A 27,371-nucleotide genomic window follows, 5' to 3' on the forward strand; every position below is an offset into this window, starting at 1 on the left:
CCCCCCCCCCCCCGCCCCCCCCCGCCCCCAGCCTGAGTGAGCCAGAGCCTCCGAATCAGCTGCTCCTTTAACCCTGTCCTGTCTGAGCGAAGAACAGATGCCCTCAGGCGACCTACACGCAGAGGCGGGTCCAAATCCAAAGATGAATCCCAGGAGCTGTGTGAACAAAGAGAAAGGGAAATCTCGCCCAGCAGCCTCAGGTGCAGCGGATTAAATCTCCACAATCAACATGAGGTACCTGCATCTGTGGAATACCTGAATAGGCAACGAATCATCCCAAATTGAGGAGGTGGAGTTTGGGAGAAACGATATACATATGTTTTTCTCTTTTTCTCTTTTTGTGAGTATGTGAATGCTTCTGCATGTGATTCTGTCTGCATAGCTGTGCTTTTACCATTTGTCCTAGGGTTATGTCTGTCCATTTTTTTGGTTTTTCTTGGATTCTTTAGTATAGTTTTTAGCGTTTGTTATCATTGGTGGATTTGTTTTTTGGTTTGCTTGGTCTCTTCTCTCTTTCATTCTTTCTTTTATTTCATTACTTTAAATTTTTTCTTAATAATTATCTTTTATTTTAATAACTTTATTTTTTCTTTCTTTCCTTTTTTCTCCCTTTTATTCTGAGCCGTGTGGATTACAGGGTCTTGGTGCTCCGGCTGGGCGTCAGGCCTGTGCCTCTGAGGTGGGAGAGCCAAGTTCAGGATATTGGTCCACCAGAGACCTCCCAGCTCCATGTAATATCAAATGGCAAAAGTCTCCCAGAGATCTCCATCTCAACCTAAGACCCAGCTCCACTCAACGACCAGCAAGCTACAGTGCTGGACACCGCATGCCAAACAACCAGCAAGACACGAACACAACCCAGCCCATTAGCAGAGAGCCTGCCTAAAATCATAATAAGGTCACAGACACCCCAAAACACACCACCAGACATGGACCTACCCACCAGAAAGACAAGATCCAGCCTCAGCCACCAGAATACAGGCACTAGGCCCCTCCACCAGGAAGCCTACACAACCCACTGAACCAACCTTAGCCACTGGGGGCAGACACCAAAAACAACGGGAACTACAAACCTGAAGCCTGCTAAAAGGAGACCCCAAAGACAGTAAGTTAAGCAAAATGAGAAGACAGAGAAACACACAGCAGATGAAGGAGCAAGGTAAAAACCCACCAGACCAAACAAATGAAGAGGAAACAGGCAGTGTACCTGAAAAAGAATTCAGAATAATGATAGTAAAGATGATCCAAAAATCTTGGAAATAGAATGGAAAAATACAAGAAACGTTTAACAAGGAACTAGAAGAACTAAAGAGCAAACAAAAAATCATGAGCAACACAATAAATGAAATTAAAAATTCTCTAGAAGGAATCAATAGCAGAATAACTGAGGCAGAAGAACGGATAAGTGACCTAGAAGATAAAATAGTGGAAATAACTACTGCAGAGCAGATTAAAGAAAAAAGAATGAAAAGAATTGAGGACAGTCTCAGAGACCTCTGGGACAACATTAAATGTACCAACATTCGAATTATAGGGGTCCCAGAAGAAGAAGAGAGAAAGAGAGGGACTGAGAAAATATTTGAAGAGATTATTAGCTGAAAACTTCCCTAATATGGGAAAAGAAATAGTTAATCAAGTCCAGGAAGTGCAGAGAGTCCCATACAGGATAAATCCAAGGAGAAACATGCCAGGACACATTTAATTAAACTATGCAAAATTAAATGCAAAGAAAAAATATTAAAAGCAGTAAGGGAAAAACAAATAACATACAAGGGAACCCCCATAAGGTTAACAGCTGATCCTTCAGCAGAAACTCTGCAAGCCACAAAGGAGTGGGAGGACATATTTAAAGTGATGAAAGGGAAAAACCTACAACCAAGATTACTCTACCCAGCAAGGATCTCATTTAGATTCGATGGTGAAATTAAAACCTTTACAAACAAGCAAAAGCTAAGAGAACACAGCACCACAAAACCAGCTTTACAACAAATGCTAAAGGAACTTCTCTAGGCAAGAAACACAAGAGAAGGAAAAGACCTACAAAATAAAACCCCAAACAATTAAGAAAATGGTAATAGGAACGTACATATCAATAATTACCTTAAATGTAAATGGATTAAATGCTCCCACCAAAAGACATAGACTGGCTGAATGGTTAAAAAAACAAGACCCATCTATATGCTGTCTACAAGAGACCCACTTCAGACCTAGGGACACATACAGACTGAAAGTGAGGGGATGGAAAAAGATATTCCATGCAAATGGAAATCAAAAGAAAGCTGGAGTAGCAATTCTTATATCAGACAAAATAGACTTTAAAATAAAGACTATTACAAGAGACAAAGAGGGACACTACAAAATGATCAAGGGATCAATCCAAGAAGAAGATATAACAATTGTAAATATTTATGCACCCAACATAGAAGCACCTCAAAACATATGGCAAATGCTAACAGCCATAAAAGGGGAAATCGACAGTAACACAATCGTAGTAGGGGATTTTTAAAAAATCAATTATTTATTTATTTTTGGCTGTGTTGGGTCTTCGTTTCTGTGCGAGGGGTTTCTCTAGTTGCAGCGAGCGGGGGCCACTCTTCATCGCAGTGCGTGGGGCTCTCACTGTCGCAGCATCTCTTGTTGCAGAGCACAGGCTCCAGACGCGCAGGCTCATTAGTTGTGGCTCATGGGCCTAGTTGCTCCGTTGCATGTGGGATCTTCCCAGACCGGGGCTCGAACCCATGTCTCTTGCATTGGCAGGCAGATTCTCAACCCACAGTAGGGGATTTTAACACCCCACTTTTACCAATGGACAGATCATCCAAAATGAAAATAAATAAGGAAACACAAGCTCTAAATGATACATTAAACAAGATGGAGTTAATTGATATTTATAGGACATTCCATCCAAAACAACAGAATACACTTTCTTCTCAAGTGCTCATGGAACATTCTCCAGGATACATCATATCTTGGGTCACAAATCAAGCCTTGGTAAATTTAAGAAAATTGAAATCGTATCAAGTATCTTTTGTGACCACAAGGCTATGAGACTAGATATCAATTACAGGAATAAATCTGTAAAAAATACAAACACATGGAGGCTAAACAATACACTACTTAATAACCAAGAGATCACTGAATAAATCAAAGAGGAAATCAAAAAATACCTAGAAACAAATGACAATGAAAACATGACGACCCAAAACCTATGGGATGTGGCAAAAGCAGTTCTAAGAGGGAAGTTTATAGCAATACAATCCTACCTCAAGAAACAAGAAACATCTCAAATAAAAAACCTAACCTTACACTTAAAGCAATTAGAGAAAGAAGAACAAAAGAACCCCAAAGTTAGCAGAAGGAAAGAAATCATAAAGATCAGATCAGAAATAAATGAAAAAAGAAATGAAGGAAACAATAGCAAAGATCAATAAAACTAAAAGCTGGTTCTTTGAGAAGATAAGCAAAATTGATAAACCATTAGGCAGGCTCATTATGAAAAAAAGGGAGAAGACTCAAATCAATAGAATTAGAAATGAAAAAGAACAACTAACACTGCAGAAATACGAAGGATCATGAGAGATTACTACAAGCAACTATGTGCCAATAAAATGGACAACCTGGAAGAAATGGACAAATTTTTAGAAAAGCACAACCTTCCAAGACTGAACCAGGAAGAAACAGAAAATATAAACATACCAATCACAAGCACTGAAATTGAAACTGTGATTAAAAATCTTCCAACAAACAAAAGCCCGGGACCAGAAGGCTTCACAGACGAATTCTAGCAAACATTTAGAGAAGAGCTAACACCTATCCTTCTCAAACTCTTCCAAAATATAGAAGAGGGAGGAACACTCCCAAACTCATTCTATGAGGCCATCATCACCCTGATATCAAAACCAGACAAAGATGTCACAAAGAAACAAAACTACAGGCCAATATCACTGATGAACATAGATGCAAAAATCCTCAACAGAATACTAGCAAACAGAATCCAACAGCACATTAAAAGGATCATACACCATGATCAAGTGGGGTTTATCCCAGGAATGCAAGGATTCTTCGATATACGCAAATCAATCAATGTGATACACCATATTAACAAATTGAAGAATAAAAACAATATGATCATCTCAATAGATGCAGAAAAAGCTTTCAACAAAATTCAAAACCCATTTATGATAAAAATCCTCCAGAAAGTAGGCATAGAGAGAACTTACCTCAACATAATAAAGGCCATATATGACAAACCCACAGCCAACATAGTCCTCAGTGGTGAAAAACTAAAACCATTTCCACTAAGATCAGGAGCAAGACAAGGTTGCCCACTCTCACCACTATTATTCAACATTGTTTTGGAAGTTTTAGCCACAGCAATCAGAGAAAAAAAAGAAATAAAAGGAATCCAAATCAGAAAAGAAGTAAAGCTGTCACTGTCTGCAGATGACATGATACTATACATAGAGAATCCTAAAGATACTACCAGAAAACTACTAGAGCTAATCAATGAATTTGGTAAAGTAGCAGGATACAAAATTAATGCACAGAAATCTCTTGCATTCCTATACACTAATGATGAAAAATCTAAAAGTGAAATTAAGGAAATACTCCCATTTACCACTGCAACAAAAAGAATAAAATACCTTGGAATAAATAAGACACTGATGAAAGAAATGAAAGATGATACAAACAGATGGAGAGATAGACCATGTTCTTGGATTGGAAGAATCAACATTGTGAAAATGACTATACTACCCAAAGTAATATACAGATTCAATGCAATCCCTATCAAACTACCAATGGCATTTTTCACAGAACTAGAACAAAAAATTTCACAATTTGTATGGAAACGCAAAAGACCCCGAATACCCAAAGCAATCTTGAGAAAGAAAAATGGAGCTGGACGAGTCAGGCTCCCTGACTTCAGACTATACTACAAAGCTACAATAATCAAGACAGTATGGTACTGGCATAAAAACAGAAATATAGATCAATGGAACAGGATAGAAAGCCCAGAGATAAACCCACGCACCTTATCTTTGATAAAGGAAACAAGAATATACAATGGAGAAAATACAGCCTCTTCAATCAGTGGTGCTGGGAAAACTGGACAGCTACATGTAAAAGAATGAAATTAGAACACTTCCTAACAGCATACACAAAAATAAACTCAAAATGGATTAAAGACCTAAATGAAAGGCCAGACACTATAAAACTCTTAGAGGAAAACATAGGCAGAACACTCTATGACATAAATCACAGCAAGATCCTTTTTGACCCACCTCCTAGAGAAATAGAAATAAAAACAAGAGTAAACAAATGGGACCTAATGAAACTCAAAAGCTTAGGAAACCATAAACAAGACAAAAAGACAACCCTCAGAATGGTAGAAAATATTTGCAAACGAAGCAACTGACAAAGGATTAATCTCCAAAATGTAAAAGCAGCTCATGCAGCTCAATATCAAAAAAACAAACAACCCAATCCAAAAATGGGCAGAAGACCTAAACAGACATTTCTCCAAAGAAGATATACAGACTGCCAATAAACACATGAAAGAATGCTCAGCATCATTAATCATCAGAGAAATGCAAATCAAAAGTACAATGAGATATCATCTCACACACGTCAGAATGGCCATCATCAAAAAATCTACAAACAATAAATGCTGGAGAGGGTGTAGAGAAAAGGGAACCCTCTTGCACTGTTGGTGGGAATGTAAATTGATACAGCCACTATGGAGAACAGTATGGAGGATCCTTGAAAACCTAAAAATAGAACTACCAGATGACCCAGCAATTCCACTACTGGGCATATACCCTGAGTAAACCATAATTCAAAAAGAGTCATGCACCACAATGTTCATTGCAGCTATATTTACCATAGCCAAGACGTGGAAGCAACCTAAGTGTCCATCAACAGATCAATGGGTAAAGAAGATGTGGCACATATATACAATGGAATATTACTCAGCCATAAAAAGAAACAAAATTGACTTATTTGTAGTCAGATGGATGGACCTAGAGTCTGTCGTACAGAGTGAAGTAAGTCAGAAAAAGAAAAACAAATACAGTATGCTAACACATATATACTGAATCTAAAAAAAATAAAAATGGTCATGAAGAACCTAAGGGCAGGATGGGAATAAAGATGCAGACATAGTAGAGAATGGACTTGAGGACCCGGGGAGGGGGAAGGGTAAGCTGGGACAAAGTGAGAGAGTTGCATGTACATATATACACTACCTAATGTAAAACCGATAGCTAGTGGGAAGCAGCCACATAGCACAGGGAGATCAGCTCGGTGCTTTGTGACCACCTAGAGGGGTGGGATAGGGAGGGTGGGAGGGAAGGAGACACAAGAGGGAAGAGATATGGGGATATATGTATAGCTGATTCACTTTATTATAAAGCAGAAAGTAATACACCATTGTAAAGCAATTATACTCCAATAAAGATGTTAAAAAATAAATAAATAAATGAAGAGCAGTCATTATAAAAAAGTTACTGAAATATAAATTCATATACAGACAAAATGCCATGTTAAGCATTCTTCAAAGCACAACCTTACTGTGTAATCAACTCTCAAATGTTCATATCACTCAACAGTTTACTTATAAAGCACCAGACACCACAAATGTTAACCTGCTGAGTAATTATGCAAGTGGGTAATTTCAGGGATGCTGGAGATATTTATCAGAACGATTCAGTAGCTTGTAAAATGTAGACAAACATTAAACAGTAATAAAGCCATCACCATTAAAATTCTGTATGAAGAAGAGTACAGCAGTTAAGAAATGAATGGTGGTATTTTAGCTGTGGGTTCTGTTGGGTCAAAATAACTTTAAATGCTCTAATTTTAGATTTTATTATTATTGTTATTAAGCTAAAGCTAACATTCCAGTAAATGTTCCCAAGACTAAAAATTTGACAAGAGGCAGTGTAAGTCTTTTCTGAAATAGACATTTGTCTGTTTATATTTTCAACTCCTTATGGTGAAAAAGATGCTTGCTCACCCTGTCATAAGCAAACATCACCACGTTTAGAGTAAAGATTTGGGTTCCAATGTATTGCTAACTTGGTGATCTTGGACAAGTCAGTTAACATCTCCAAGTTTTAGTTTCCTCATCTATAAAAAGGGCAAAATGACAAAATCTACGTATTTGTTTCATAAAGTTATTTTAAGGATTCATTAGAATGAAGAAAAAGTGCTCTGTGAATCCTAAAATGACACATAAGGTTGGTAGTGATTAATAGCTACTCTTAAAAAATGTAAGCTGTAAACACAGTTATATGATATTTCTAATCCCCAATATGAAAGGAAGACGAGGAGGTAGGTCCAACATGTATCCAACTTAGAAATAAGCAATAAAAGGTAACAGGCTAAGGAGAAGAACAGTATATTAAAATTCTATTGGATGATGACAGTCATGTTGGGAAGCCTGGAGAATCAGCTTAAGGCTAAGGCACCACCAGTGATGCCCAAAACTATCCTAGAATCACCTGGTGAGAAATGTACCTCCAATCCCACAACAAAAGCAGGTTGCCTAGGCTGCCTATCATGTCAGCCGAAATGGAAACTTCACACACAAGCTGCTTCCTTGTGTTGCCGTCTTCCAAATCAAAGTCACACATGAGCATCCAATTGGCAAAGCTAGATCACATGCTTGTGCCCTGGCTGCAGGGAAAGATGGGAACTGAGTTTTGACTCATATGTTCTAGCAGGCAGGCCTTGTAATGTGGGGATTTTCTCCATTATAGGAAAGGTAGTCAAAAGATGATGGGGAGACTTCTGGTTTCCAGTCCAGCATGTAAGGGGCTTAGAAGTTGCCAGACTGTCCTAAAAATAAGTAAAAAGCTTAAAAATTGAAAAATCAACTACTCTCCCCAGATCCATCAGAGGAGTGATGTCAACAAGCAAACCACTGCCCCCCAACATGGAGAAACAGAAAGGGAGAACCAGAGGATCACAATGACCAATTGCTGGAGGCTCAGTGTGGACAAGAAAAGACTTAAAAAACTCTAGGTGGACCTAGACATAGTGGATTCCCCACACTTTTGTGAATGTTACCTCCTGGAACTCAACCTGGTTCTCAGTGAATGTCAGAGAAAAATCACCTGGCATTTCCAGTAGGAGGAAAGGAAAAGGAACCAAGCTGAAATGCATCAGAGCATTCTGTTCTTTATAAGAAGGTCTGCCTCAGAAGAAGTTATTTCAGAGGAGTCTAACCCACTGGAGTGATACCAGAGCCAGCTGACCACAGGGAAGGCAAATACCCACCTCCAGCCACCTCCAGCCATCCTCTCCCACCTGAGGGGAAGAAAAAATTGAGAAACACTTGTGAAGTACACTGTCCAGGGGCACAGTCTCTCTAATGGACTGAGACCTAGTCATAGGACTAGGAACACTTCCTTTCCCTCTACACCCTATGCCCACATTACCAAAGGACTAGTTATAGCAGTTCCTTTCATCCAGTACATCATGTCTGGCTATCAAGAAAAAATTACAAAGCATACCAAAAAGCAAAAATACACAATTTGAAGAGACAGAGCAAGCATCATAACCAGACTCAAATATGTCTGGAATATTGAGATTATCAGACTAGGAATTTAAAACAACTATGATTAATATGCTAAGGGCTCTGATGGATAAGGTAGACAACATGCAAGAAGAGATCAGCAATGTAAGAAGAAAAATGGAAATTCTAAGGAAGAACTAAAAAAGAATGCTAGAGATCAAAAATACTGTAACAGTGATGAAGAATGCCTTTGCTGGGCTTATTAGTAGACTGGATACAACTGAGGAGAAAATCTCTGAGTCTGATGATATTTCAATAGAAATCTCCAAAACTGAAAAGCAAAGAGAAAAAAACTGAAAGCAAACAAATAAACAAACAAACAAACAAAACTAGAACAATATCCAAGGCCGTGGGACAACTACAAAAAGTGTAATATACGTGTAATGGGAATACCAGAAGGAGAAGAAAGGACCAGAAGGAATATCTGAAATAATAATGATTCAGAATTTCCACCCAATCAATGTCAGATACCGAACCACAGATACACAAAGATCAGATACACCAATAAAGATAATCAAAATCACTTTAAACATCAACGTCCCAATTAATTAAAAGACAGATTGTTAGAATGCATCAAAAACATAAGACCCAACTATATGCCATCTACAAAAAAACATTTTAAATATAAAGACACATAGAGATCAAAATAAATGAACGGAGAAAGATATACCATGCACACACTAATTAAAAGAGAGCAGAGGAGTTATATTACTTTCAGACAGAGCCCATTTTAAAGCAAGGAAAGTTAACAGGGATAAACAGGGGCATTATTTAATGATAAAGGGGTCAATTCTCCAAAAAGACATAATAATCCTCAATCTAACAGAATAGAAAGCCTAGAAATAGACCTTCATAAATACAGTCAACTGATCTTTGACAAAGGATCAAAGATAGTCTCTTCAACAAATGGTATTGTACATTGATATGCAAAAAATGATTCTAGACACAGACCTTACACCGTTAACAAAAATTAACTCAAAATGGATCACAGACCTAAATGTAAAACTCTTAGAAGACAACAAAGGAGGAAACTTAGATGGCCTTGGGGCTTGATGATGATTTTTTGGATATAACACCAAAGGCATGATCCATGATTGGCTGGACTTCAATAAAATGGACATTTCCACTCTGTGAAAGACACTGTCAAGAGAATGTAAAGATAAGCCAACACTTGGATAAAGTATTTGCACAAGAATAGCCAATAAATGGGGCTTCCCTGGTGGCTCAGTGGTTGAGAGTCCTCCTGCCGATGCAGGGGACGCGGGTTCGTGCCCCGGTCCGGGAAGATCGCACATGCCGCGGAGCGGCTGGGCCCGTGAGCCATGGCCGCTGAGCCTGAGCGTCTGGAGCCTGTGCTCCACAACGGGAGAGGCCACAACAGTGAGAGTACCGCAAAAACAAAAACAAAAACAAAGAAAGAATAGCCAATAAATGACTGTTACCCAAGATATACAAAGAACTGTTAAAACTCAACAATAAGAAAACAAACAACTCAATTAAGATTAAAATATGGGCCAAAGACCTTAACAGACACCTCAACAAAGAAGTTATACAGATACCAAATAAGCATACGAAAAGGTGCTCCACATCTTCCGTCATCAGGAAAATACAGATTAAAACAACAATGAAATACCACTACATACCCACTAGAATGGCCAAAACCCAGAACACTGACAATATCAAATGCTGGTGAAGATGTGCAGCAAAAGGAACTTGCACTGTTTGCTGATGAGAATGCAAAATGGCACAGCCACTTTGGAAGACAAATTGGAGGTTTCTTACAAAACTAAACATACTCTTACCATACGATCCAGCATTCATGCTGCTAAGTATTCGGCCAAAGGTGTTGAAAACTACATCCACACAAAACCCTGGATGGATGGATGTTTACAGCAGCTCTATTCCTAACTGTCAAAAGCTGGAAGCAACCAAGATGTCTTTCAGTCAGTGAACAGATGAACTGTGGTTTACCCAGACAATGGAATATCATTAAGCACTAAAAAATGAGCTATCAACCCATGACAAGACATGAAGGAAACTTCAATGCATATTACTAAGTGAAAGAAGCCAATCGGAAAAGCCTACATACTGTATGATTCCAACTATATGACATTCTGGAACAGGAAAAACTATGGAGATGGTAAAAAGATCAGTAGTTGCCAGGGTTTGGCAAATAGGGAAGGAAAACAGGCAGAGCACAGACTTTTGGAGCAGTGATAAGACTCTGTATGAAACTATAATGATGGACACATATCATTATAAAATGTGTTCACAGACTGTTCAACATCAAGAGTCAACTTTAGTGTAAACCACGGACTTTGAGTGATAATGATATGTCACTGTAGGTTCATCAATTGTAACAAATGTACCATTCTGATGGGGGGATGATGATAATGCGGGAGAGGTTATGCATGTGCCAGGAGGAGTACAGGAAATCTCTGAACCTCTCTTTATATTTTGCTATGAACCTAAAACCACTCCAAAACAATAATAATAATAATAAAGTCTATTTTTAAAAAAGATCATGGGTAGCCAGGACCATCAAGATGAAACTAAGCAGGCAGAGTTACTAGGCACACATCTGTATAATCTCCCTTTCTTTGAATCCTTGAAGTAGGTTGGATTCTTTTCCTTTGTAGTTGAGAAAACTGCAGGTCAAAGAGCTGATGGGCCCCAGGCCCCATGTCTTTCCCGCAGGGCCACAACCTAATACAGTCAAGTTGCCTTAGACCAGGGCTTCTCAACCTTGGCCGTACTGTTTTGGGTCAGATCATTCTTTTTTATAGAGGGCTGTTGGGCACATCGTAGGATGTTTAGCAACATCCCTGGTCTGTAATCACTAGATGCCAGTAGCAACCCCTTCTCCCAGATATGACAACCAACAGTGTCTCCAGACATTACCAAATGTCCCCTGGGGGCAAAACTACCCTGCCCCCAGGGGAGAACCACTGCCTGAGACAGCGCCACTCCACTTGCTCGTTCATGCAACACGATCGCCTATGGGAAGCTTCCGATGTACCAGGCACTGAGGGGACAACGCCAAATAACCAGAGACCCTGCCCCCTGAGGGGGAACGACAGACTTATCAACGAGTGGTTGGTACAAAGTGTGTGATGCTATATGCTATCACAAATCAGAGTGCTAACTCTGGTTAGCTCTTGGAGTCAGGGGTGGCAGAGGTAAGGTCTTGGAGCTGGGTTATTTATTACTGATTACAGCAGTTCACACTGACCAGTTAACTTTTACTGGGCCCTTAACTCTATGCTAGGCATGTGCTAAAGGCTTTATGCCTGATCTCACTTAAACATTACTAAAACTATTCAAGGTGAAAAGTCATTAACATCCCAGTCTCCAGATGAGGAAGCTGTGGCATGTAAGACACTTAGTCTTAAATGAGTAGTAGTAAATCACGGAGCCAAAAATAACCCTAGAGCCCAGGTCATCTTCGTACTAATTATACTACCTGGAGGATGTGCCAGGAATTTGGCAATCAAAGATGGGGACTTTAAGCTATCCTTATGAATGGTGCTACTGGACAACATTACAGGTGAAAGCCACTTAAAATAAAGTTTTTCTGATTTGGTATTATCATACATAAATACCCGTGGTTCAGTGGAAGCCAGATTTACCTAATGGAGAATATTATTCTCAGTATTATATGCTGAACTCATCTCAGTTTTTTTAAAGCATCAAAGTTACAGTGTAATTAGCAACCAGCTGCAATTGTAATTACCACTCCCAATATAATTTGTTACATATTAGCAAGTGTCAAATTACTACTGCTCCTTAAATGAATAAAAACTGATTGTGCTGTTCTGAAGACTGGGGTGTATGTTCCTGATGGGTAACAAAGGAATATAGAAAGTATATGACATATTTATAAAGGGCTGAAAGGTTCTACTTAGGAGATCACAAGTTGCTGGAGCCCAGATAATGCCACAGAAAGGTAAAATGGCTGAGAGAATAGCTAACTTATTAGACGCAGAGAAGAGAGAGCAGCAAATCAAAGGACAACAGAAAGTTGCTTTCACTAAATAACACCTCACCTGTTCAAAATTCTGCTGTGCATCAACATCATATAACTGAAGAATAGTCAAGAGCCCGGGAGGAAGTTAAAAGAAAATGCACAGGAGCCCTCTGCACAGCCGGGATCCTCGTCCCAAAGACTGGGCACAATTTCACTGGAGCAACCCCTCCTCTTTCCTCTCCCACGATTTTCAACATGACTCTGAGCAAGTGCTCTGGTTCCACACCCCTCTGGAAGCCCACACTTCTGTAAAGCTTACTATGTCCAGGCCTGGCTCTGAGCTTTAGAAACATGAGCATATTGACCCTCCCAATAACCCGGGAAGTAAAAACAACCATGCCCTGTTTACAGATGAGGAAACTGAGGTAGACAGAGGTAGAGTAACTTGCCCAGAGCCATAATTTGAACAGAGTCCGTGATTTTAATCATATGTGATCATGACTTTCAGAAGGAAAAAAGAAAGAACAGGAGATTAAGAAAGCAGGGAACCTAGAGATTAAACAAAATTAGGTCATATCAACCAATTGCATTGCCTGGGCCTTATTTAGATGACAATTCAGAAAACAATTTTTAAAAATTGTAAGACAATAGGGGAAATATGTAAAATGTGTACAGAATAGATATTTGATCATATTGAGGAAGCACTAAAATTTTTTTAGATGTGACAATGATATTTTGGTTGTGCATTTAAAAAATCTTTTTTAGAGATACACAGTGATATTTACAGATATGATGTTGGGGATCTGCTCTGAAAAACTCAGAGGGATGAGAGGACAAGAGAGGGTGTAGTTTAGAAAGGGACATGGGAGTTTGTTACACTGTTCTAATTTTTTATGGAAAATTTCCATAATGAGAAGTTTAAAAAATGCTACTATTTTTTTAAGGCTTAAGTCAAATGCCAATTCCTCCTGGAAGATTTTCCAGATTCTCTAACCAGATTTCCCTCATAGAATGCTATTTACACCTACTTTTATGGACTTTGCAAATGGACGTCTGAATTCTGACTCTACTGCTAACCAGCAATATGCCTTCCTATTTTCTCACCTGTTACAGAGAGAGAGTGAGTGAGAATCAGGATTGAATGAAAGTAGCATACTCTGGGACAGAATCTAGCAGTGCCTTGCTTGCCAGTTCGTTGTATCCTTTCCATATTCATAGCGGCCCAGCTGACTGAGTCATCAGTGGACAGCTGAGCCCTAAGGGAAGGCTCTCTTGGCTTTCTGAACTAATCAGAGCTCCTCTTAAGAATCTGAGCCAGCAGAGGGTCTGGGCTGAGCTGGCAGTAGGTCATGCTGGCTGATGAAGTGGCACTAGTGAAGGTTCATGACCTCCTGCGATTGAACAACAACAACAAAAATTAAACTGGTTTCCTACCTTTCATCTGACATCAAACATGAGTGGTTTCTTATGTAATACTAAGAGGGAAAGCTGTGTTTAAACATGATAGACAAACCAGAATGCAGAAACCATACAGGAAAAGATTAATAAATGTGTAACATAAAAAGTTCTAAAAATCAAAAGTGCGTATGAACCCATTAAACATCAAACAACTGCAAAAAATAAACATATAAATAATGTGTAACAGGACAAAAGGCCAAGGTTCTTAATTTAAAAGCGCTCTTAGAACAAGTCAATATGAGAAGGCAAATAACCCAATGGAAAGCTGGGCAAAGGTCAAGACCGGGCTCTTCTTAAACTGCTGGTGGACACCAAAATGGGCTAACAAAAACCTCCAAGAAGCACCATAAGGAGACCAGGAGCTGGGCTTTTACTCTGGAACTGAGATGCCCATCTCAGTTCACAATGGAAAGAAAGTGGAATCTTGAAGCGCAGAGTCAACATCAACCTGCAATAAAATACGTTCGTGAAGACACACAAGGATGAAAGTCCTTGCCAGTGGGCCTGGCAGAGTCAGATAAGAGACCGGATATATCACCAGCCTTTCCTGTCAAGCCACCTGGAGGGTGCAGTATGCTACTGGGACCAGCTGGTCTGAATCAGCAGACATACTGTTGGGACCTGCTGGGAATGTCTCGCTATAATGCAGCTGGACCTTCTTAGTCAAAAGGAAGCACATTTCTCCAGGAGCATCCTTCTGAAGCAGCTTCTCTGTAGTCATGGAGATTCATCTACCTTGAACAGCCCAATCCCTGCTGAGGTTTACTCCGCAGCTATGATTCTCCACCATGCGCTCTCCTGGGGGCTACCCATGCACAACTCCTCAAGTATTCCAGATTATTAGTTTTTTTAGTTTAGTGAGGGATGGAGGGGCTTGAGAAAATGGTTATTAGAAAAAGAGAAGTTTCCAACAAACCACACGCATGCAGCAGAAATCTGCTCCCTTTCACGTTGCCATGGGTGGCACCCCCAAGTAAACGAAAGATTCAACAAATGGTGTCTGAATGTTATGTAACAGGTACTTTGAGGTCCCTGTCATCAGTTTAAAATCTAGTGGAAAACATAAAATATAAGAAACAGCAAGGACCATTTTCCTTCAGAACATCAATATCACTATCTCACCCAAGACAATTTAAAAATGATTTAATATCTGTTATGGGCTGAACTGTGTCCCCACAAAATTCATATGTTGAAGCCCTAAACCCCCAGTACCTCAGAATGAATCTGTATTTGGAGATAGGATATTGAAAGTAGTAATTAAGGTAAAATGAGGTCATTAAGGTGGGCCTTCATCCCTTAAGACTGGTGTCCTTATAAGAGGAGGAAATTAGGACACAGACACAGAGGGAAGACCATGTAAAGACACACAGAGACAAAGGCCATCTATGAGCCAAAGAGAGAAGCCTCAGAAGAAACCAACCTTCTCAACACCTTGATCTTGGACTTTTAGCCTCTAGATTTGCATGAAAATAAATTTCTGTCGTTTAGGCCACTCATTCTGTGGTACTTTGTTATGGCAGCCCTAGCCAACTATTACAGTATAATTTAATATAAACTCCTTATTCAGGTTGCTCCAACAGGGCCACTGTTTTATTTATTTTGGATCCACGTTCAAGCACTGCATTTGGTTGTCATGTCTCTTCGGGAGCCTCCTTTAATCTAGCCTTTTCATTCATAACATTGGCATTTTTAAAGCCAGAGGTCTTACAGAACGTCCTATTTTCTAGATTTATCTAATTGTTTCCTCATGATTAGATTCAGATTCAACATTTTTGGCAAGAAATCTCTAAAGGTCACATTGTATACTTCTCATGGCATCACACCTGTGGGTGTGCCATGCTAGCTTTTCCCTCCTTCTGATGATGTTAAATTGGATCACAGATTGAGGCCGCGCCCTCCCTTATAACGGTACTTTTTCCCCTTTGTAGTTAGTAATTTATAGGGAGATACTTTGAGACAGGGAGAATTCCAACAATCTTTTACTGAAGGTTTTAGCATCCACTGAGGACACGTGCCTGAATCAATTACCTGCAGGTTGCCAAATAGTTTGTCTTCTTTTTCTAATTCTATCATACCTTCTACTTGATTAGTTGATTCTTCAGTAAGTAAGAATTTTACTTCCCCACCTCCATCTCACTTTGACTCTTTTTGGGAAAGAATAATAGTCATGGAATGATTAATTTTTTTAAAAAAATTCAGTATGTTACAATCCAGTCTCAATTGATCTGTTTTTATTGTGATAAAACACATAAAATTTAACATTTTGACCATTTTTAAGTGTACAATTCAACGGCACTGAGGACATTCACAATGTTGTACAACCATGAGAACTATCCATTTCATCATCCCAAACACAAACTCTGTGCCCACTAATGAATATCCAACTGATTTTAATAGCCCCTATTTGCTGTAACTGTGATACACACTCATTGTAATATATATGTATATATACATACATACGTGTAGACACACAGGCACACGTGTGTGTTTTTAAAGGATGAACATCACAATGCACCACAAAGAACAATTGTGAATGTGAAAACGTAGCCAACTAAAAGAAACCATTACGCAAAACGCTGGTGCAGCAGGAAGGCAACATCCAAACCCACTCACCAAACATAACAACGTAGGAAACAACCAGGAATTACGTGCCTCCTGATGGGCGTATCCAGTACCAAGGATCCAGTAACCTGAGAGAGGCAGCCAGCAACCACCTAGGAAGTATTCTAGCCAAAAACAAAAAATAAAGAAAAAATAAAATCTTAAACTTGATCAAGCATCCAGACCGAACTATCAATTGTCAGGAAACACTAGGGACAGATGAACATCAGGGGGGTACAATCAGCAAATTCCAAATTGTGGGAAACTACAGGAAAGATGACCCAATTCACTCATCAAATAAACTGCAAGGAAACACAAAAAAAGATGGGTAGTCAAACCTATAGATTAACAAGAGTTAAAAGACGATATCGACCAAATGCCATGTGCAGACTGTGTCTGAATCTTGATTAGAACAAACCAACTATAAAAACTAGGACATGGGATTTAACATCCTTACAGATACTTCAAGGAATGAGGGAATAAAACTAAGACCGCTTTCCCTAAAACTGAAGGAGAGAACTAAAAAAACAAACAAAATCCGCCCACCAATATAGAGGAATGACAAGAAACATTCTTGTCTCTGACTGAGCTGTAAATTAAACAAACAAACAGGCTCCCTTTTTTCCTGCTACACTGTTGCCATAGCTTTATGGCACAGAATCTGAACAGGGGTTGAACATGTCACATTTACAAACCGCTGTGAAGGATATGAGAAGGGAATGGGCATGAGGTAATACTGGAAAAGTTAGACCACAGTCAAGACCAAGGAGGCATAAACTGACTAATGAGATTAAATATTATTCTTTAGGCATAATGAAGCCACACTGTGCAGCAAGGTAGATTAAAGAGGGCAATGTAGTACAGTGGTTATGTTCGTGGACTCTGCAGCCAGGCTGCGTGTGCTCCAGTCATAGCTCTGCCACTTGAAAGGTGTGTGACCTTGGGCAAGTCATGTAACCTCTCTGTGCCTCAAGAGACTTAACCACTCTGTACAGATGAGTTTCCCCATCTGTATAATGGAGACAATAATAGCACTTACATGCCGTGGGATTGTTGTGAAGATTAAATTACTTCACATACAGAGTGCCTAGAACAGTATCTGGCTTGTGTCAGCTGCTGTTGTCACTGTCATCTGCGTAACCTTTCTGAACCTTAAGTTTCTCTGTCAAATGAGGTTATGACACCTTCCCTGCTGTCTTGTAGATGATTATAAAGATCAGATAATGAAGCTTGGGTCTGCACATTATCTGGTCATTTTAATCTCTGTAGACTGTGAGTTCTTGAAAACAAATCCAATAGCTTACTCGTTTGAGGAAGCCCAGCACTCAGTATAGGAGCTGGCATGCAGTTGGAATCAATAACACACTTGAATGCACTTTTTAAAAACTGTTAAGTGCTGTGCTCATGAACAAAGGACTGCTCTGAACAGGGACACAAGGGCCAATCTTACAGGCTTCCTTTGACAGTTCTGGGCAGAATGGAGAGGAAAGTGCAGAGAAGAGACCAAAGGCAAAACCAGCTTGGAGCTATGGCAATGCTGGACCTAAAAAGGAATGAGGACCTGAACATAAATGGAGGAGATGGGACACACCTGCTCCAGGGAATGAGAAGGGTTTGACTGACCCATCTCTTTGCCCATATCCAAGTTCCTGCCAATGGTGTCTCTCCTGGTTGCCCACCCAAGTACTTAGCGAACTAACCAGAAACTTTAACTGGTAGGAAAGTTAAACTGCAGCTAAAAGTAAGGAATGACCAAGAAGATGAATTCAATTCTAGTAAACAGAGTTTGGAATATCTTTGAGACAAGCCAGTTGAGATTTCCAACAAAAAGTCAAAAACTCAAGGCCAGTGCTTGAGAGAGCTGCCCCACGGGGAGTACCATGAAGTTATCACCCGTCAGAAGGAAAAGGATCTGAGGCAGAGGCCTGGGGAACACCAACATTTCAGGGGAGAGCAGAAGGACAAAAAGAAGCCGGCCAAGGAGAATAAGTATGAGTTAAGGGACCAAGCAGGAGAGGGCACATCATGAAAGCTGACAGAAGGTGCTCCAGGAAGGAAGGAGTGGGACACGGGGTCCTGTGAGGCCAGAGATAAGGAGGACGGGCCAACAGTTTCAGAACAGAGGTTACTGGAGACCCAAAGGAGAGAATGTCAAAAACTAGAATAGGCATAAGTTCATTTTCAGGAATTTTAAGTACAGGTGGGTAGTAAAGAAATGGAGACGAGTACAACCCTTAAATAATAACACAGAGACACCATCCAAAATAATACCCTGGCTCCAATGGAATCAAAATTAACCCGAAGAATCCTAAAATTTATACTGGGTTTTATCACTATGTATTTAATTCTGCAAAAAGTTGGACTGACTTACAACCAAATCAAAAAGTACTGTACCCTCAGTTTAGAAAGGCAGCTACATTTAATTACACAGTAATGAGAGTTCCAGACCAATATTCTTTAAACTTTAATGTGTATACAATCCCCTGGGGATCTATTTAAAATGCAGATTCTGATGCAACAGAATAATTGGGATGAGTCCACAGATGCTGCAATTCTAACAAGCTCCCGAGTAAAACCAATGTTCCTGGTCCTTGGACCATAAGCTTCTAATAGCAAGGCTCCAGGAAGGGACCACACCACTCAGAGAATCTGATTACTGAAGCAGCCAGACTGTCTAGCCATTATGGTGACTATTTAGTAGATCATGAGCTTAAGAAAAGCACACCATCTTTTGTTCAGGTAGGTCAAATAATACCTATGCCCCTAGTTTTCAGTTAGGTAGAAACGTCCCACAGTCTCCAACAGACATCACTTGACAGTCCCTATAGCACTTCATAACCCCCAAAGTGCTTTCCCATGTTATACTTCATTTGCTCATCACAGACGTCACAGATAGGCCCTGTTTGCTTCACGGGGATTCTGAGCGCCCAGAGAAGTCAGACTTGTCCACGTTCTCACCATCAGTGGAAGCACTGGACCTGTAATCCAGGTTCTCCTGCCTTCTAGTCCAGGGCTCTTTCACTAAACCAGAGCTACTAATTTAAAATTAAAAAAAAAAAAAAGTTCTTGAAGCGTTTTCCCACATGAGAAAGGGGTGCTGACTGAGCAGCTGGGTGTCCTCTACATCTCAGACTACAACTGTGGCTGGGATCAGACAGATACAAATCATGTCTAACTCAGGAAAACTACTGAATATGAGCCCAGGTCTAAAAACCTGTTCAAATCAGGCTTATGACGAGGTTCAGGACATGCTACCCCAAAATGCGGCACCTTGGCATATTCAGTATCTTAAGCTGAAGGAGTTTAAGAAAACAGCAGAAACAGGAAGGTCACTCTGACCATCCCCACACACAACCCCAACCTTCTTTCCTGAAACAGGTCATAAACTCCCCTACAAAAGGTACCATCCCTGTTCCAGGAGGAGAGGAGACAATCATCACCAAAGATGGGGAAGTTGGGGCCAAAAAACCTGCACACACAAACCTTGTTAAACCCACCCTTATCTTCCTAGTTACTTCTTCACCATTTACTTCCCTTTTGTCTTGTCAATTCTTTACAAATTTATTTTTCATTGTCCAAAAGGTTTTAAAGCTTTCTGCTCTGGTCACTTTCATTCTCATGTGAAGGTTCTCATGTACACATAAAAATTCAGCAAAATTTGTATACTTTTCTTTTGTTAATCTGCCTTTGTCGTTTTAATTTTCAGACCCAGCCAGGGACCCTAAGAGAGTTGAGGGAAACTTTTTCCTCCCCTACACTTACTTAGACAATTTTCTTACAAATTTTACTGTCTTATGTCTTATGCAAAAGACATTTTACCATAAAACAGTAATTGTATATTGAAATATCTGACTTTCATATCAAGTCAACAGTTTTCATGGAAAACATGTGGAGACTGTGACTACATGTGGAAATCAAGACAAAGCTACCAGCCTAATAACAGCCATTAAATAGAGTGGTTTATTTACATTGAATTGCTAAGAATTTCAACACTGGTAATTTTGCTATGTTGTCAGCACCTAAAGTCAAAAGAAATCACCAGGCCTATATTCACTCATGCAACTACAAGGCAAATTTCCAAAGGAAATGGTGAGTTCGAGTACACTATCTTTTAAACGTTTCCAACCAACAAACCAGACCACCACTCTACAAATCAGCCACTGGGAATAATTCTGAGCTAAGAGACCAGAGCCACCATTGATGGGGTTGACTTGACCTAACAAGAGGGTCTGGTTAAACAGGCCATGAAAAACAGGGTTTGCTCAGTTGCTATTAAGTACTTTGCCAAGGGAATTACATCACTGTGACAAGGGCACATCCCAAGCAGAAGCAACCACACCAGCAGATTCACACAAAGGGATCCAAGAAAACATGGTGGGAAGGATAAGTGCTATGAAGCAGCCAATGATGGGCAGGGTGAGTAGGAATGGACCAGGCTCAGCAGAGCTAATCCTCACAGATAGTGGAGAACACAAGAAGGAATGCCTCCATCTAAGAACTCAACAAAAGCAGAGGCTGGGGCTTCCCTGGTGGCGCAGTGGTTAAGAATCCACCTGCCAATGCAGGAGACACGGGTTCGAGCCCTGGTCCGGGAAGATCCCACATGCTGCAGAGCAACTAAGCCCATGCACCACAACTACTGAGCCTGCGCTCTAGAGCCTGCAAGCCACAACTACTGAAGCCCACGTGCCTAAAGCCCATGCTCCGCAAAAAGAGAAGCCACTGCAATGAGAAGCCCGCGCAGTGCAATGAAGAATAGCCCCTGCTCGCCGCAACTAGAGAAAGCCTGCATGCAGCGACGAAGACCCAAACGCAGCCAAAAAATAAATAAAATTTTTTAAAAATGTGTTTCCATTAAAAAAAGAGCAGGGCTTCCCTGGTGGCGCAGAGGTTGAGAGTCCGCCTGCGGATGCAGCGGACACGGGATCGTGCCCCGGTCCGGGAAGATTCCACATGCCGCAGAGCGGCTGGGCCCGTGAGCCATGGCCGCTGAGCCTGCGCGTCCGGAGCCTGTGCTCCGTCCGCAACGGGAGAGGCCACGACAGTGAGAGTCCCGCGTACCGCAAAAAAAAAAAAAAAAGCAGAGGCCAGTCGTAGGACAAAAGGTCAAAGAGGCCGAAGGAGTCAGAGCAACTCCAGCAATTACAGAAGAACTTGATATCCAGGAAGACCTGCTCCCTGATTTTCTTACCCTACAGGGCTTTCAACCCTTCCCATCCCTCTCCCCACCCCCAGTTCTCTATTTGCTAAACAACACTTGTAAAGCCCTGTGACCCAACTGGGGAACATTGACAACACATGGGCACCCAACTAGGTTAGCCAGGGAAAAGGCTGCAAGACCAGGGTTACCTTGCTCTTTGCAACACTTCCCCCCTCAAGCACCTACACTGATACAGAAAACCACTGAGACTTACAGGAGACAAAAGGAGCTTTCAATCAATTTGGTGATAAAACCCATATTCTAGGATAACTACAAAACTATATAAACTTGATGCCTAAGCACGAAGGTGAAACGAGGCAGAAGGACTGAAAAGAAATTGTCAAGAAAGAAGACAACTTGTAGGGACCCCTATGTATCCTTCCTTTGAATTGACACACCAGAGACTTGCATTGATCTCACTGCATTCCTTCCTTATTCCAAGAAGGAACCATCAGAGGATCAGCTGAAGCAAAGAGCAGGAAAACTGCCTAGAGCAGTGGCTAGCAACCTCAGAAGCAGATTTGATTCACTTGGGGAGCTTTCAAAAACCTTGACGCTCAGGCCACACCTAAGTCCAACTAAATCAGAACCTCTGGGTGAGACCCAGGCATCAGCACTTTTATACCAGTCCAGAGGACTATAATGTGCTGAGAACCCCTGGACTACAATAGTGCAAAAAGCAAACGGGTTTCAAGGGAACTTGGACCAACTACAAACTTTTCTAGGACTCCATTTCTTCACCTGGTAAAACGGAACAAGATTAACGAAGGGAGGAGTGAGGAACATTGTGTTATGTAAACCCCAAGGCCCATCCAGCACCATCAATTTAAGAAACCCTAAATCCAAACATCAGTGGAAGCACAGAAACTTACCAGCATCATGGCTGCATAAAAACAACTCAAAACATTCTTTCCTTCCTGTCCAGTACAAAAAACTGATCTGTTTTATTATACTATTATTATACCATCAAATACCTAGCCGTTTTTACCATATGGGAGAGAAAACCTTCAACCTGAAGAATATCCTTAATAAACTCAATCACATTTTATCCTCAGTAACAAACCTCTGAAGAGGGTATTATTATTGATGAGAAGCATGAAAAACATGGAGGTTAAATATATAGCCCAAGTCCTAATTAGTGAACACTGGGTTAAAATTTTTACAAAGGTAAATGACAGTGATGATAGTTGCACAACTCTGTGAATATACAAAAAACCACTGACGTGTACACTTTAAATGGGTGACTTTTATGGCATATGACCTATATCTCAATAAAGTTGTTTAAAAAAAAAGTATATGACAATTTCTGGCCTGTGCAATCTGGTTCAAAAACCACTTAACAATGAAGCATATACTGAGTGCCAAAGCATTCTACAGATACAAACTACTGCACTGGAATGATCAGGAAATACACATGCCCATAACTGATAACATGTGAATTCTCACATGCACCTCTGCAAATGGAACTTCTTTTTAAGGCCTGGGCGGGTGAGGCAGAGACTCTGAGCACAGACTGGCTGGGTTCAAATCCAAGCTGTATTGCTTATTCTCTGTATAACCGTGAGGAAATTACTTAACCTCTCCAGACCTCAGTTTTCTCACCTGTAAAATGAGGACAAAAATAGACCACACCTACTTTTGGTATTATGAAAAATAAAGGAGTTATTATTTGTAAAGCACTTGGGAAAGTGCCTCGCACACAGTAAGCACTGTGTAAGTGGTTCTCAAAAATAAAAGTCTGGTTTACAGTTACAAGACCTAAATAAATGTCTTAAATAAGAGGCATCTAATTTCCCCTCCCAAGCCATCTCCCCCTCCTCCCATAAACTCTACTCTCCATTATGCTAAACTACCAGGCAAACAACATGGTGGACAGGGTAAGAGCACAGACCCTGGAGCCAGACTGGCTGATTTGAAACCCAGCTTCTTCACTTTTTAATTATCAGATCTTAGGCCACTTACATCACCCCTTGGTGTCTGAGTCTTCATCTATAAACCAGAAATTATAGTATGTAACTCATAGGACTGTTAGGGGCATTAGGCGAGTTAATAATGAAAAGCATTTAGAACTGAATCTCACATCTAGTAAATAGTAAGTGTTAGCTACTCTCCAGTTGATTTTATTACCTGCTATCCCCTAAACGCAGCAGGTGCTCTCACCTCTCTTTCTTTCATTTGCTGTTTCCTGTCACTGGAATGGTCTTCCCTCTTCCTCTGACTATTCCTTTTGAAATACCACTACCTTTCAGACACTCCCTCCCCTCCCCTGACAGAAACGGGCTCCTTCCCTGATGCTCCCATAAGCCCTTGTTATGGCACTAACCCTACCTGGGGCACTTCCATGAGAGGATTTAGCCTGTGGTATGGTTGTGGTTTTCTTGAAGGTCCAAACGGAGTCCAGTTCATTTTCCTATCCTTAGTTTATTCCCGTTTGCAACATTAGAAAGAACACAATACACACAATTCTAAACGATCACGGCAACAACTCAGTCAACAATGGAATAGCAATACTAAGTGTATTAGCACTACAGACCAAATTTTCATGATTATGAATGCTTTAGCTTGTCTTCAAATGTTCTTCTTTTAGTTCTAGGTTAATTTCACCCAAATTATTGGAGTCCAGTTTTATACCTGAACATCTCTCACACGTGAACTCCAGTGAGCAATCTCTTTTAACAGTTTCGCCTAGTTTAATTTCATCATTCTTAATGGATAATAAACTCAACCTGTGACAAAAAGGGAACGTTGACTACAACTACAAGAAAAGGATACCCTCTCTAACACTACTTTTTAAAAATGAATTTTTTATGGAAATATATAAAATAGAATTTAAAAAACTCATTTTCATTTCAATACATGTAGGGCAGTGCTTGGAAGTTTTTTAAAGAAATACTCAAAATAACACTAGCAGTACAGGCAGACCACTTATCATCTACGATCTACCAAGGGAACCCGTAAGGATTATTCCTACAAAAGGCGGCAGCAAGAGAATTGAAGTTTTCTAAGTTCATCTCAAAACACCAAGTTTCAGATCAATGTTACTTCATGAAAAAACAAATACCTTTTGCATTAAGTAGTAACCATCAAGCAGAAATCAAAATAAAAGCAGACCAAAGAACAGATTCTCAGCCTTCCTATTTATACTATTTAAAGGAAGAGGGACATGAAAAATTAGTTATGTTTGAATAAATAAAAGGGAATTCCCTGGAGGTCCAGTGATTAGGACTCTGCGCTTTCACTGCCCAGGGCCTGGGTTCAATCCCTGATCAGGGAACTAAGATTTCGCAAGCCACACAGCGTGGCCAAAAAAAAAGAATAAATAAAAGACCAGTTTCTGATTCTGGGCACTCCAGAATCTTAGACACTCCACTGAGATGGGATTCTCTTCTAGTCAGGTTCCTCAAGTTTTAAGAGCGGATGTCAATCCTACTCCCAGATTAAGATTGCTAAACCTATGGCTCTGTGTTCAATATGGAATATCTGTGCTCCAGGAAAAAGCAAAGAGCATGGCCTTGAATTGGGGCTGCCCAGCACTGCCTAATAGAGGACAGAATCACCTCACCCTAATAAGAGTCCAAAGGCAACTAAATAAGGGGTATTCTTGGACTAAGGTGGACCAGCACAGCTCATTTGGGGACCTACATTTACCGCCCTTGAGCTAAAATGAGAAACACTATAAGAAATGGCCTTATGGAATCCACAAACATACGTTTGTGGTCATGAGGTAGTTTTGAATGCAGTTTGCTCACTGCGTATAAAAAGAGATGGGGGACTTCCCTGGTGGCGCAGTGGTTGAAGAGTCCGCCTGCCGATGCAGGGGACACGGGTTCGTGCCCTGGTCCAGGAAGATCCCACATGCTGCGGAGCGGCTGGTCCCATGAGCCATGGCCACTGAGCCTGCGCATCCGGAGCCTGTGCTCCGCAACGGAAGAGGCCACAACAGTGAGACGTCCGCGTACCGCAAAAAAAAAAAGATGGGGAGAAACTGCCCTCACATAGCAGAAAAAGGAGACCTCTCTCCCAAGTAACTGACCTCACTGATCACTTCCTCTTTGCTTTGGCTGCTAGAAAATTCAGTCACCTCTAGCAAGTACATACATCCTTATTTTCCACTAACCTTAGTCCTGGCTTCATCTTATTTTCCCTTTATCCTGTTTTTCTCATCTACTTTGACTTGATTTTGATATGTCTTGTTGGTTTATAAATATATGTATATATGACATGAGCCATCAGAAATCCTGAAAAGAGGCAAGTTTAAATGAATAAATAAACAAAAACACAAGTTCCCAAAGAGTAAAAATGAAATGTTTCATTTTCCCTGACTCTCACTACTTGGCTAAAATTCAACTGCACTTATTGATATGAAGTGACAGTTTAATAAAAATACAACCAAAAAGTTAAACCTCCTTCCATGTCGTTTATTTTATTTCAAACTAGTTAATCAGTCTTATACTCCATTTACATGCATACTCCTCAATTTAAGTTCCTCACTTTATCTCCAAATTAAGTAAAATTATTTAACTCATCTATAGACATAAAAATGACAGTAAAGTATGGGTATCTACTCCCACCTACTCTCCTGGAAGAAGTCACCTTGAGGGTGACTTGTACTCATTGCATGCAAATTTAATGCAAAGAAAAGGTCAAGGGCTATTGGGTTTGAAAGGGCTAATGTAGGTTCCAAAAATGAATCCCAGTGATCCTCAGGGAATCTAACTAGAACAGTTATATACATACCCATGTGTCTGCACATGCATACCCAGAGCACACTCCTTAGGATGGAACTCAGAGTCATTAAGGAAAAGAGAAAGGCCACTTAGGCCACATAATCTAGGAACACCGAAAAGCCTGCAGATTTCGGGACGCTCGGAGAAACTTAAGTCATAGAACAGCATTTAAATATATCTGTCTGCTTACAATTTCCATTGCAAATGTGATTAGTTTGCTCAAATAGGAATATGATGTGTTGGCCATGTTTTCCTCTTGAGGGTTATCACAGAGTTTTGATTAAGGACAAATGTTTGAAATGTTGGGTATATTTAAGTTCACTGCACTTAAAATGAGCTAAGAAGTTGTATAGGCTTGATTAAAGGGCTGCCTTCATGAACTTAAAATTAAAAGCAATAAATTCCAATGATTCAAGTGATTGGGACTAAATATGGTATTCTGCCAGAAAAGTTGAAATGGAGTCCAAAGAAGCTGAAATGGTGTCCAGGTTTCAAGAAATGGTAAAAGAGGAAAGGTCAAGCTGTCGGAGCTCCCTTTCCTCTGGGTTAGTTAATGAGTCACCTTACGCAGAATTCCTTTTAAGTAGAACTTCACAGGAGTTACAGGCTCCCAAGACAATCTGTTTTGTCATTTCTAAAAAGAAGCCTCTCAAACGCTTAGAGGCCGGTATGTAAGTGTTGTCAGATGCGGAGAGAAGGACGAGAAGCGGGGGACCTGGGGGGATGCGGGTGCTTTGGAGTTTTTACGCACACACGCCCAGGCCAACTCTCTCAAGCAGTCTCCAAAACGGAAGTTAAGGTGACTTCCCCACCCGTGAGAGGGCGGAGCCTCTGAAACCG

General features: G+C 40.4%; 1 protein-coding gene across 3 annotated transcripts in view; it reads right to left on the minus strand.

Annotated features, from left to right (window-relative positions):
* The window catches only part of SLC25A13 (solute carrier family 25 member 13), a 203,307-nt gene that overhangs the window by 175,278 nt on the left and 658 nt on the right, over positions 1–27,371 (minus strand). The window contains exon 2 of one of the 3 annotated variants that reach the window (XM_027102494.1): positions 25,922–26,042. The exons of the other annotated variants lie outside the window; for them this stretch is intronic. The gene's annotated coding sequence lies outside the window, so the exon portion shown is untranslated. The remainder of the gene's footprint in view (positions 1–25,921; positions 26,043–27,371) is intronic. 3 annotated transcript variants of the gene reach the window in all.

Source organism: Aethalodelphis obliquidens, unplaced genomic scaffold (genome assembly GCF_003676395.1).
Source record: "Aethalodelphis obliquidens isolate GAN/ISIS:26980383/991018 unplaced genomic scaffold, ASM367639v1 scaffold5, whole genome shotgun sequence".
Lineage (NCBI taxonomy): Eukaryota > Metazoa > Chordata > Mammalia > Artiodactyla > Delphinidae > Aethalodelphis > Aethalodelphis obliquidens.